Below are 14887 nucleotides of genomic sequence, written 5' to 3'. Positions count from 1 at the left end.
CAATCCACTTCCAGCGCTTCCTCCTGATTTCTTCCTCTGCTGGAATCTGATTTGTTGTCTCCCACAGTAACTTGTTGCTGATAGTGTCTGGCCATCGGATCCGAAGTATCTTGCGTAGACAGCTGTTAATAAACACTTGTATCTTCTGGATAATGGCTTTCGTAGTTCTCCACGTCTCTGCCCCATACAGAAGAACTGTCTTGACATTTGTATTGAAAATTCTAACCTTGGTGTTGGTTGACAATTGTTTTGAGCTCCAGATGTTTTTCAGCTGTAGGTATGCTGCTCTTGCTTTGCCGATCCGCAACCCTCACATCTGCATCTGATCCACCGTGTTCATCAATGATGCTGCCCAGATATGTAAAGGTTTACACATCCTCCAAGGCTTCTCCGTCAAGTGTAATTCAATTTGTGCATGCTGTATTGTATCGGAGAGTTTTTCTTTTCCCTTTGTGTATATTGAGACCTACTGCTGCTGAGGCTGCTGCTACACTGGTCGTCTTCTCCTGCATTTGTTGTTATGTGTGTGATAGAAGAGCCAGATCATCTGCGAAGTCTAAATCGTCCAGCCGCATCCTATCTGTCCACTGTATCCCGTGCATTCCTCCAGATGTTGACGTCTTCCTGATCTAATCGATCACAAGAAAGAGAAAGAGTAAGCAACGTTGCCTAACACCGGTCATTACCTCGAATGAGTCGGTGAGTTGTCTTCCGTGGACGAGTTGGCAGTTAAATTCATCATAGGAGTTCCGTATGATATTTACTATCTTCTCAGGCACGCCGTAGTGTCGAAGAAGCTTCCATAGTGTCGTCCTGTCCACGCTATCAAATGCCTTCTCGTAGTCAATGAAGTTGATGTAGAGTGATGAATTCCATTCGATTGATTGTTCCACAATGATACATAGAGTTCCGATTTGATCTGTGCACGATCTATCCTTACGAAATTCAGCTTGTTGATCTCGAAGTTGGGCGTCTACGGAATCCTTCGTCCTGTTTAACAATACTCTGTTGAAGACTTTTCCTGGTATTGAGAGAAGAGTGATGCCCCTTTAGTTGTCGCACTTGCTGAGATCACCTTTCTTTGGTATCTTGATGAGAAGTCCTTTTTTCCAGTCTGTTGGTACTTGTTCTTCGTCCCAAATCTTACTGATGAGGATGTGTAGTATCTTGGCAGTTGCTGCTACATTTGCTTTCAGTGCCTCCGCCGGGATGTTGTCTGGTCCCGCTGCTTTGCCACTCTTGATTTGTCTAATGGCCATGCTGATCTCTTCAATTGTTGATGGGCCAACATAGATTGGGAGGTCTGTGGGTGCTGCTTCGATGTTGGGTGGGTTCAGTGGAGCTGGTCGATTCAAGAGTTCTTTGAAGTGTTCTACCCACCTGTTTCGTTGTTCTTCAATATCGTTGATTACTTTGCCTTCCTTGCTTTTCACTGGTCTTTCTGGTTGACGGTAATTTCCAGCAAGTTTCTTTGTTGTATCATACAGTTGTCTCATGTTTCCCTCTCTTGCAGCCTATTCCGCTGTCATCGCTAAATCTTCCACATATTTACGTTCGTCGGTTCTGATGCTCCTCTTCACTTGCTTGTTTGCCTCTGTGTATTCGGCTTGTGCCTTGGCTTTTTCCACTCTTGTTCGGCTGATATTGATTGCTGCCTTCTTGTTCCTCCTTCCTTCAATCTTATCCAGTGTACCAACAGTGATCCATTCCTTGTGATGGTGCTTCTTTTGGCCCAGAACCTTCTGACATGTTGAAACGATTGTTTCCTTGATACCTTTCCAGTTGCTCCCCATGGTAGTTCCCTCCTCATTGAGTAGATCATGAAAGGCCTCAAACCTGTTGCTGAGGGCTATGTTGAATTTGTTGAGTTTGTCAGCATCTCGAATAAAGGCCGTGTTAAACTTTTGTGATGTTGTCCGCGCCGTTGTCCAGTGCTTCTTGAGTTTTAGTTTCATCTTGGCGACCAGTAAATGGTGATCGGATGCTATATCAGCTCCTCTTCTGGTTCTCACATCCTCCATCGTCCTCCTGAACTTTTTGTTGATGCAAATATGGCCGATTTGATTCTGTGTAGTGTGAACTGGTGAAATCCAAGTGCCTTTGTGTATGTTTTTGTGTGGGAATATGGTGCCACCTATGACCAGTTTATTGAAGGCACATAGGTTTGCAAATCTCTCACCATTTTCGTTCCTTTCTCCCAGTCCATGTTGTCCCATAATATACACATAATAAGCATACTAAGAAAACATGATATTTTACTCACAAGATAATACAAAAACCTGAGAATACAGCGAAGTGGTTGTGGGATGTGTAAAAACGATACAAAACATAAACTTACACACTGTCCTACATGTAGTGATCATTCACATGTCATGGAAACCTTACGAATTTTTCAGAGCGCGTTGTTTAAGACTGGTTTTTAGATCATGGCAAAGTATCGTTGTGTTCGTCAATTATCTGGGTTGACATTATAGTCTTGAGGTTTGAACGCGCGATTGTTAGGTATGAGAAAGTAATTAGGGTTTCTTCAAAATGAAGCGGCTTCAAGACGATCAAACAAATTTCTAACCGTATGTGGTCATCGAATTCCAATTTGCCGCCCGTAAGTTAAAAACAGGATTTTGTAACTCTTACTTTGTCATAGGTGTCGACGAGATGGCGAACTATGATTATCACACCAGAGAAATATAACAAACGATTATATCCACCGTCTACGATTGCCATTACCGTGTAGATGGCGTCGAGTCTTCATTGACTATGATCACCACTACGATAAGATTACGCGCCCGAAAACGACTTGGTCCCTTTGATAACTCGCAAACCCGAAGACTGTAAATGGTCCAGATAGAGTATATTTATTGGCAATCTCGTGGTATCGAATGAATACCGAGATGTACCAAAGATTACAGGCAATAAGAGCAGAGCGTAAGAAAATTCTAACCAACAAGATGGATAGCGGAGCGAGAAGGGACTTTGATACAGTTAAACAACAACGAGTACGGCAAAAAAAATAACTGGTACAATTGGTTATAATAATAATTGTTTCCATTATTCCAGTCGTGTTATCGTCGAGAAAAGCAGGTCACTACAACCGCGTGACAGTCGGGAACTCTCCCTTAAGGTTCGTGTGATAATTTGAAGTTTTTGAATTGTAGTATAAACCAGTAATCCCTGAAAAAACGCAATTTAATCAAGAAGTATTAGATGAACACGAACGAATGTATTGTATTCGGAATTCAAAATCAAGTAGTTACCAATACAAGGGAGCCATTGGTTCATTCAAACACCACATCCGCCACAGCTTAAATTAGAGTGCAAGTGTCTGTAATTAATCGCACGTCTTCTTCTTAAGTTCATCTTACGTCTGTCCGACAGTGAATTGGATATAGACTCTGTTTTATCTGGGTCCTGGAATAGTATAGAATCACTAAGTCGGTTGTGCACTGAAACAACGAATAGCTAGAGTTTAAACCGTGGATTTTTTAACACTATTCTTCGCCACGGAATAATGTTGGATCTTTATATCCCCGAGTTATGAATAATGAGACTTCATTTAAAACATATTTCACATATTGACAAAAGTATTCATTAGAAGTGACCTCGTGATAAGTATAAACAACAGTTGACATGAAGTTATCCGAATTGTAGTGAAAATCAAGCTCACTTAGTACTCGTGCTTCACGTTCAATTAGTTTCTAACATGAAGCGAACGCACTGAGGATAAATAATGCATGATATGACATCAGGATTTGATTTTTCTGAAATATTTCCCTCGAATATATATAGAGTTTCATTAAATAAGAATGAATCACTAGAAAAATCAGCATCTAACAAAACTGAATCCGGTTTTTGATCATGATTTGACTCATTCAACATATTATTCTCAGAGTCGTAAGAAATTTCATCAGAAATATGTGAATCATTATGGCAAACCACATCTGGTACAATAACACGAGAAATCGGAAAGGAAGTTGGTTGGTTAGGAACTTGTGTTTCACAATGATTCTGCGTGTCATTTAATTCTAGACTGTAGAATCATTTACGTTGATGATCTATGTCGAAATGATTGGGGGCCTACTATAGTTAGACGAGAATGGGGGACGAACCAACTAACGCTAAAGTCACACCTCGCGACCAGCCCTTACGCGGATTGAACCATCGACGCATCAAAGGACCATGGATGCTATGGAGACTATACAACACAAAGGACGTTATTACAAGAATATATTAGTTAAGGTACAAACACGAAGGTGCAGAAGTGAAACAACAACCACTGCCGCGTGGACCAGTCCATGGCATATCATTGATTGATGCGCGTTGACTGTCCTTGACAGGGATCAATGATCTGTTCGGTATTCAGTGATCCTACAAGACTATTGTGTACTCTATACTGCTTTTCGAAATCCTGGATAAACATAAATGATCATTAGAAATAGTCAAATTTATAGGATCAGAATTACAAAATCTAGTATTAGTTGCCGGGAAATGAAGCGTAGTATTACAAATTGACTGAATATGTCCAATCTCACTACATTTAAGGCATTTAGAATCACGAAATACACATGAATTACATGGGTGAAACTTTCCACGAAACAAGCATTTACCAAAGTTGTGCTCATTTTCGAGACCTAATTAACAACTTCTCAATGAATTGTTATCTGAATAACCTTGATTACATATTGAACTGCGACAATGTAGTGAAGTAGGGGAATTCCTGATGTCCTGACGAATCATTTCATGAAATTTTTCTCTTTTACCATATTCGTAATTTGTATACTTTATATGGTCTAGTAGTAGTTGCTTATGAGTTGCATAACGGAGTGAAATCGGTTTGTCTGGAAATGCCAGTCTTTATTAAGCTGTATGCCACAATATTGACATCCTCAAAATCTTCCTTGGTCATAGCACAGATTTCGAACCTTTCCATGTTATCCACAAAAGCGTCAAAATCTGTATGTACGTCAAACCGTTAAATCACGGGCTGCATCGCTACGCCAATGAGACAATCAGGAGTATTTGAATTATGGTACAAACTAGGAATCTCACAAATTACTGAATTTAATCAAGAAGTACTAGATGAGCATGAACGGACATCATGTATTTGGAATAAGAAATCAAGCAGTCATCAAGCACAAAGGAATCATTAGTTCATAAAAACACTACAGCAATGTCAATGGTATGCTTGGTGTCAAGTGAATGCCGAGCTATTTCACTGTTGAGAGCCCTTGCCCCTCTCAATCTCAATTTATTTGGAACATGGTCGTGTCTCTAAACCTTCAGTTAGACTGACAAGGTTCTATGATGTTCCCTAAGTGAATCAGAGATTGAGAAACATACTAGTCATATACCATAGATAAAGATAACCACGAGAAAGCGACATTAATTAATGGCAATTATAAGTCAGTTTATCAACTGAGTTTGTTAATAGTTTCATCTGTATATCACTGACGCAAATGATCTGTATCGAATAATTGGAGGTGTGCTGGAGTTAGAGGGAATAGTATGATCAACCAATTAATGTCTAACTCATCACTTACGGTTAGTACCTAACGTGGATTACCCCTTGTTCGTACCCAGGTTCTACGGCTGCTTTGATGACTGTACAACACAATTGGTATTATTACAGAAATATATTGGTAAGAACAGGTGTAGGAAACAGAGTGTGACCACTGCATCATGAGCCAGTTCATGACGAAGAATTGAGTGATGAGCGTTGATTGCCCTTGACCTTAACGAGTAACGGTGAACTGCCCGATATTCAGTGACCCAACTGACAGACGATTTGTCCAGGGTCCAGTGACATTTCACTGTCCTTACACATCAACTCCATCTATCATACTGTCATGACACTTCTTTATAACGATACCCAGAAACCATTTTGAATAATTATTTCTAGTTGTTGTTGTTTTACGTGATTCAGAAATATCAGAAGTTTGTAGCATTGGTGAATCCGAACTACCTGGTTATATTACGAGTTGAAATCCAGCAATATTTATCCACTTAGTGTTAATTCTAGTAGTAAGCTCAAGAGATTTTATTTTGAACGTTTGCTTGACTAATAACTACGTGATAGTCTAGTTATCGTCATCATCAATGCAGTACGATAATATCTTAGTGCAGCGACCCTATTATCTGAACTATGTTGGATGTATTTTTAGGCAACTATTATGATAGTCGAATTCATAAACCTAAATAAGTATGACAATAACAGCTATGAAGTTTGGTCAAAAAATTCAAACTTGAGACGACTTATGGAACTACAACTAGGAACAGCACGTGTACAATATAGAACCTTCACAAGTGGTTACTGCAGTTAGCATATTAACATTCATAAATATGTAGCAACGATAATCACGACTAGGACTTGTCGAATTAATGTTGAATCTAATATAGCCCTCCTGAAGACAAGACACTTTTTCATAGTAGTATGTTGTCATTTGAAGTTATTCAATATATCTTCTGTAGCAAAAGGTTTTTGGAGTGATTTATTTGAAATATATATGGCTAATCTGGGCGAAAATACATTCATTGTTAAAAAATGACATAAACATGGTTGATCATCTGGAGAAATAATAAAACTAGCCCTGATTATTTTCGGAATTCCTATCATACAGTGTATTTGACGAATAAAAATCTAATCCTAACTAGTAGTATGTGTCCCAAAAGAATCAGAGTAAACACAGTATTGCAACTAATTCCTGAGTGCATACATAACAACTCTCGTACAATCAGTTTGGATTATGGTCAAGTTTTGTGAAGCACTTTTGTCGAATTACTAAACAGACAATGCTATTTGAACAGTAACAATTCGTCTATGTCTTTGTACTATTATGATCATTATCCTGTCCACATAAACGTTTGCACTTGGTCACATGACAGCCTACACACATCCCTCTCCAGCTTAAATGTTGATAACTTAAATATCACCCGATGAATCATTCTCTCTCCATGTATATATGTACTCTATTCCCATTATTCGCCTTTCCCTTGCCTCACTGCACCTTGATTCGACTTGACCATAAACTTGCCTCTGTACTTGCTAGAACATACATATTCGCCTTTCTGCTTCAGATCTGTTCGAGATGCTTATAACTATGTTGTCCGTGCTATCCTCTAATAAACTGTAGTCGCCGCTACTAATTGCCTTCTGATTTCAAACACCGTTGGGACTTATGTAGTAACGGTTATCAAAGTGATTGATTAAAGAATCTAAGCCACTACACGTGTGATGCTATTGATTTCGTCACTTAGTTGATTTAGTAAAAAGACTCAAGAGTTCAGATGAGTACTTGGCTATCACCATATGAACAGTATAAAATGAGAGTAGGATTGTAGAATCTTTATAGCTTAAATTCGCTTAACTTTCTGAAACATTGTACCTGTCATTTAGCAATAGAACTCAAAAATAGGAGGTTGGGCAGGCAATGGTCTAAAGAAAATATATTGAGCGATAGTCCGTAGTTTAAAATAGATTAATGTGTTAAGTGAGGAAACAAGATAAAGAATTAGACTCAGATAATTATCCAGTCCTTGTTTATATTGCTAGCCAATGTGCACCAACGTCGGTTAAGAGCCATATTTGCTAGTGGTTGATATTTTAAAAAGTCCACTTCACTGAGGCATGTAAATGCTACTAAAGCTTGTTAATAAACCATCATAGTTAATCACAAATATAGATGATTAGTTATTAGTATCGATCGAGCTAGTAAGCTATGAGTAATACTCAGTGTTACATTACGATAATACACGTGAGCATCAATGAGCATCAATGGGTAATAGAACACTGGGTTAACATGAGTATAAATGGATTGATTAAGTTGAAACGAATATTTGGCAGGTTGTCGATATGCTGAGAAACGTTTGGTCTAAGCTGGCTAGTAGTCGCACGGGATAAGTAACACGATGTGCCCACTCGTGATCCGGTGAAGATGCGTGAACGAGCGCCTTCAGTCAGGGTGTGTCCAGTAAAACGAATGAGGTTGGAATAAATGTCTAAGATATTCAGAACTATTTGTTTCGGGGATTTATTAAATGCTGCAACATATTCCCACAAATCTAAAGCAGCATGTTTAAACACCGCAAGCATCATATGTTAATTGGGTTTTGAGAGTCGACGTAAATCCTGCCCACAGAATCTGTGCAGAACTCAAAACTGCCTTCGAACAATGAGTCAACATCATAGGTTGTGTATCTCGCCCAAGCAACTGATATGCACTAAAACAGTCAGTTATTCCAAATGGCTTCATAATTCGGGAACTCATCGTCTTCACTACAGAAAACTGAAAACTGAGGTGAGTATTGATGCAGTAACACCTACAAAATGACTTCAGGAAACCTTGCTGTTTTATTCTGTATACAGCTACTTAGTACTGAATGCACCCAACTGTACCCATTAAATTTTCCGAAATTTGCATTCCTATTTACAGTAGACGCTGACGGTGTTATCTATGATAACCGTGAATGTTCCATTATTAAGCCATCCAACACAGAAAGCAAAATACCACAAGCTATATCTGTTAGATAATTAAAACTAACCTACAGATGGACTTAAACTTTATGTTTTTTAATACTTATTGGTAAGCCGTATCTACGATTTTCCAGGCTCTGACTCTCCTTGTAAGAGATGAAATTTTTATTCGATAGAAAAACTAGATCATATTAGGACGAGAAAAACTTATCACGGTGGGACTGAACTTTATGGACAAGCCAATCAGAAGCTTTCGTGGGTTTCAAGGTCACGGCGCTAAGTTCGATACCTGATGCTTACGTACGATCAATTTACAGCGGATTTTAGAGAAGACGGGATAATTCAGCGTCTAAAGGAGGAGGGATTATTAAGAAGTTCCTATACTTGTGACTGTGGTACTCAAATGACTTTTTTCGCTCGATCACGATTAAGGTTAAGACCCTAACCCTAAACCATAATCCTAAACCCTAACCCTAATATTTCCAACGAGTTAGGAACCGATAGGCACCAACTATAATACCGAGTATACAGCAATATGTGCAGCCGGGCACTACGGTGTATACAGATGATTGGAGAAGATATAGATGCCTAAGTAGACTTGGCTACGCTCATGAAATTGTCATCTACAAGCGCCATTTTGTGGACCCCACAATTGGTGTGCATACCGTGGTGGACCTCAGCAAAAGAGCTTAGTTAGAATATAACAATACGCAAGGTTACCAACAATATACCAAAAGAATTAACACTACAAACAGTTAAATTATAAAAAGGCATATTGAGCAACAAAATGGTAACAGTTTTATGAAATGACTGTTACTTGTAAGCTGCTTTCTGAGATAACAACCACAAATAAGTTCACTTGGTTAACAAAGGTTCCTCTGCACGTGATGGCACCAACAGCAGAATGAAGAAGATTAGATCCAGTAGTATTATTCAGTAATGATCCGGGCCACAGCTCCAACGTAGTGTGGAATGGCCTAAAAGGATTATATAATACTATTATAATCTTTAATCAAAGGCCGTCGCCGTTAAAGCAGAAGAATAGACGGCGGATACAACGTTTATATTTTAAGAGTCGCGGTAGTGAAGTAGTGTTATATATAACCAAACAAAAGTATTCGTTTCTTTACCATTGATACAGAAAAACAATAGATATCGAATATAAGTGTGGTTACATAAAAAGTGTGACAAATAGGAAATATATGTGATCTTTAATTTGTTGTTACAAAAAATCACTAGATATAAATGTCACTATAATACCAACAACATTGAAGCTATGTGGTTGAGGCTAAAAGAATTTTTGAGACCTTATCATGGCTCCAGAGGCCGACTACTATGGAGCCATATGGATGAGTTCCTGTACCGTAGGCACTATGATTTTAGAACTTCTGAACCTATATCTGACCTTGATAAGTTTTTGAGCCATGTAAAAGAACAGTATCCGCTTTAATTTTTTAGTTTGGTATAATATATTTTTACCGTATACTAACTGTTTTCTGATTGGCTAATATTCCTCAAGGTCATTTAAGAATCGTTCAAAGGTCGTCCATAAAGTATAGTCTCGAGAATCAAACTTCTAGAAATATGCAAACCATACATTGGTTGAACTAGCTACTTGCCACAGTAATGTGTAAATATATGTAAGATATATAGACCATGTTATATTCACCTTTTTTAAGTTGCTTATTATCTACAAAGTTACAAATAGTAAACTTATGGTGATTAACTAACACACCTATTGTAAAATCAGATGTTTATGCGTTTTAAATCCGTATAAATGATACAATACAATCCCATTTCTTGTACTTCAATCTCTAGTTCTGATTTGTGTCTGTAACTTCTTTCTATGATTACTCTTGTCAGCATTTGTGCGAACTGTTTCCATTCTCGGTAAACATATTGTTTGAGATTTGTAACATGCTAACATGCTAAACAAGATTGTAACTCGTACAATATAACTATGTATAATAGTTACGTAATGAATTTATTCAATAAGAAATAAGATATCTGTGGAAAACAGATCATTCATTTAGTTAACCAAATGTACTTACGTAAATTATATGCACAAATAATATCAGATATGCGATGTTTTATGATGATAGTATAGGATTTAATATCCAAACTATCGATTCACAGAGCTAAAAAGTAAGTAGTCATATAGCCACCACTGGTTCAGGCCTGAAGACATAATGTTTTATATAATAAGTGTTATTTACGAAACATTTATAATTTTATACAAATACTACAGTGATTTGGTTCTATAAACTTTGTACCATCTAACAGGCTATAACCATTTCAATAACGAACATATATATTTATACATAGTATAAAAAAAGTATCCTTGACCCCATGGATAATAAAAACAATAGGGTTTCTTTTTCACTATTACAAGAGGAAATTACAATTATAAATCGTTTAGAATTAAGTTGTTTTGGATGGTGGAGAAAAATAATCAATAGTTCATTTATGAACTAGATAATTTGCTACTTTGGCACTATTTACGAAGGTCTTACTTTCAGTACCTTATTCTTGTATGGTCGTGTAGGTGAGTCTTCATGGTTTGGAATATGTACCACTGAACATGTTAAAAAAAGCCTTTTTCCTCACCTAGTAGATAGTAAACATGATATCAAGATTGAAACCGTTTTAAATTTTATACCGAGACTCAAATAACTCATCAACAAAAACAAGACTATGTCTCTTACATATAATTTAAAATACGATGATGAACTCAGTAAAATCTATGCTAATTATCCTAAAGAGATGTATATATTTGGTCACTTCGTTTTCCTTGCCGTACTATTAGGTAAAACCTTACAAAGACTACATATTATGAACTAAAAACGTTGGTCCAGTTTTATGTTTATCTCTCTCTTACTCTTTTCTTTAGTAGCTTTTCGAATTTATAGCTAATACACTTTCAACATATTTAAGTCAGACATTGTCTATGCAAAAGTTGTCTAATTCACTTACAACGTATCTACGTGTTTTTATATTGGGTCTTGTAATACAGTATAAATCTATGACTATGGAGCTTGATAATGATGTCCGCTTAAATATTCTTTTGGGAGTAAATTTATTTAAAATTTTATAATAATCAATCTGAATATAATTTTGTTTTAAAAGAAAGGAAAATTCATGTTCTTTTTTATAAACATATAAATTAATGTCTTCAATGAGTTGATATCTCCCAACAGACCTGGTTGAACTCCACTAGGTACTGCTTCTCACTAGAACTCCAGGAAATACCTCATATAAATTAATATAAATAAGTTGACAATTGAAAATCCTAGACTAGAGTTAAGTTGTCCATGTATACTTTTAAGAAATCTCAATCTAGAACCAATCAATTATGTCCAATTTTTTTTATTACTTTTAATAGTTCTCCAATTGACATTAATACACATAATGAACATTACTTTTAAATGATTTATTTGATTAAAACAAATGAAATAAATTAAATTCATATTGTTTTAATAGTCAAAGTAATTCATTTCAATCAATAAGTAGGTATGTAAATTAATTATAAGGAAATGAAACCATTTTTGTTGTTGTTGTTGCAGAATAATGTAATTGAATGCAATCATTTATTTATTTTAATGGATCAAATGGTATTCAATGTTCAAATTCCTGTATAAGGAAGTAAGTTAATTGATTTAACGGTTACTGGTAAAATGTCTCGGTAAAGAGACTAATAGATTAGTTCAATTATGCTTTTTGTTTATATATATATATATATATATATATATATATGCTTGCGTGCGTATATATATCTATATTCTAGTCACCATATACATTTTATTTGTTGTTTTGATTGATTTATGCAAATCAGTGTGGGACATTATTGTTTCTTTTCATTTGGAAACATTGATCTGGTCATGATATTCGTGGATTATATAATTACATAAAATAAATTTTTTTTTAAAGTATATAAACATTAAAGATTGAAAAAGTAATGTCTAGAAACGATTAAAATTATGATACTTAAAATTTTAGAATTATTTGTTGTCAATGTGTCTTGTATAGCGAAGCTAACATGATGGATGGAAGATATAAATAGATTATAAAATGTTTAAAATTAAATCTTTCTTGATAATGACAGTCTAATATACTGCCGTCAATCACTCTGAGCCCCCAAATGCCCTGGTACGGCTGAGAGTGGGGAGAGTCCGCCCTTCCTTTTCTAAATGCTCCCACAGGGCCAGGCGTATATAGCCTCTGCGGGGAAGTCCTACTCACTGCCTTCTCGTGGCATCACTGTTGTTTACGAAATTGAGAGGACGAAAAGCGAATATCCGGCGCTTTAACCGGGTTGGTGGACACTGCGAGTCCACCTAAGGGAATTGGAAAACCCTGATTCCAAACCAATGGTGCACATAAGCTCCAGTATCTCGAGGGAACAAATGGTGTATATATCAATCGTTGGTCACCGGTTACTGCATCTCCTCACATTGCTCCACTGCCTTGTGGATCAGACCTTTAGGCCACAGGCTCCGGGTGTGGCCCCTAAGAAAACCACATGTTTCAGTTTGGGCACCTGGGCAGTATCACAGCCCTCACACAAATCAAATGAGATTTGTGTGGCGCATATATATCTGGTGCCACTTTGTACCAATATTTATGTGTTTAAATAAATAAATAAATAATCACTCTGAGCGAAGAAGCGACAGAAATAATGAAAATACGATAAAGTTAGTGAATTTTAAAGATATTATCATCTCTATTGTAGGCTCAATAGAATACATTTTTATAAAAGTTAGCTTTATATCATGTTTGTACACATTTCTTTATGTATCTACAGGGTAACTATTAACGTTCAGCAGTTTCTTGATTCAATAAACAGATGAATAGTCTATTAAAAAGCGTCAAATTGTTTGAAATAGGTAATTCTAAATCAATTCCTTACTATTTACTTAGTATTGTTTGTTTGGATCTTCCCATTGGTGTTTTAGGACTGCAACCGGTCAGTCTCTAATTGGCATATGTGCATACTGTGCGTATTACCTCAATATAATCTAAATTCACAAGCATGGTAAGCAAAGATGGATAGTGGCTAGCAGTGGAATCCAGGACGCGCGTTTCGTCCTATTTGGGACTCGTCAGCTGGATGTACCTGCATCTCAGAGTTGATGTTCACTATGGGACTCGAACCCAGTACCTTTCGCTTCAAACGCCATCCAAACAAACAATACTAAGTAAATTTCAACTTCACCCAATTGCACAAGCAAGTGGCTATCAGGACTCAGTGGCCGAGTGGATAACGCGATGGCGTTTGAAGCGAAAGGCACTGGGTTCGAGTCCCAGAGTGAACATCAACTCTGAGATGCAGGTACATCCAGCTGACAAGTCCCAAATAGGACGAAACGCGCGTCCTGATTCCACTGCTAGCCACTATCCATTTTCGCTTACCAATTTCTTAATATTTTAATAAAAAATTAAGATTTTAGTTTAAAATGAGTGAAAAAATTTTATCATGTAGTATAGCGAATACCTATTGGCAGAAGAGAAAAAGGGAAGAATACGCTGAAATGATTCATTGGTTTGAGATTATCATTACAAATGATATTGAGTCTAGATCCCTTCCGTGTTTACTTTTCGTTACTATGACTGTTAAAGATTAAACACAAACTATTATCTTATTACAAAGGTTAGTTTTTAGTCTCCTGGTTACTGTGATTTTCATAAACCTCAACAGGGTGTATGCTCTATGCTTTTTGTCCAACTGGTGGAGCCTTACTGAACTACAAAGGTTATTTCACCTTATATTACATACACTAAATTGGATATTTCCAATGAAATTAGTCGTTTTCATTCTTTAGTCTTTATATACCCTCTTTTGCATATACATGTAAACTGTTCATCAGTGAATATGTTAGCTTTCTTGCCTTGATCAAATAATCAAAAACATATATATATCATAAACAGAAACTAGAAATAAGTTACATAAAATAGATATTTCACTCTAGTTCAGGACCTCGTAACAACGCTTTCCTGTCTGCATTCTCATTAAAAATCACGCCCATGATCAGCTTTTCTTAAACCTTGCCCGATAAATTTTCAGCTGTACAATAAATTTGAATTTACACAAAACGAATGTTTCAAACAAATAAATAATACAGTTGTTATGATGTTATTAGGCTGACTAAAAAACCTCAACAGTTTGACACCATTCACTGATGCCTAATGACCCGAATAAAACGGATTTACAACTAATTAACCAAACATTTTCAGCCTCGAAGATTAATGATTTAGTGTATTTTATTATAAGGAGTTCTGAAAGCAAAATTTGGACAAGAGAATCAGCATAAAATTAAAAGCAGTCAAGAAATTAATCACTTATCGGTCAAATGATAGACAAGCAAGAATGCATTTTTTAGAGTTATGTTAGATATCAAATTTAAATGAAAATTTTAGCTGATA

At 36.5% G+C, this 14887-nt stretch overlaps 1 non-coding gene across 1 annotated transcript; it reads left to right on the top strand.

Annotated features, from left to right (window-relative positions):
• The first annotated feature begins 13711 nt into the window (after positions 1-13711).
• Smp_tRNA_01410_Gln_TTG.1.1 lies at positions 13712-13777 on the top strand. The gene has a single exon. It is a non-coding gene (tRNA).
• The last annotated feature ends 1110 nt before the right edge of the window (positions 13778-14887 follow it).

The sequence above is a fragment of the Schistosoma mansoni genome, chromosome 2, assembly GCF_000237925.1.
Source record: "Schistosoma mansoni strain Puerto Rico chromosome 2, complete genome".
NCBI lineage: Eukaryota > Metazoa > Platyhelminthes > Trematoda > Strigeidida > Schistosomatidae > Schistosoma > Schistosoma mansoni.
Note: the sequence above shows the minus strand (reverse complement) of the source record. Positions and strands in the feature narration are given on the sequence as shown.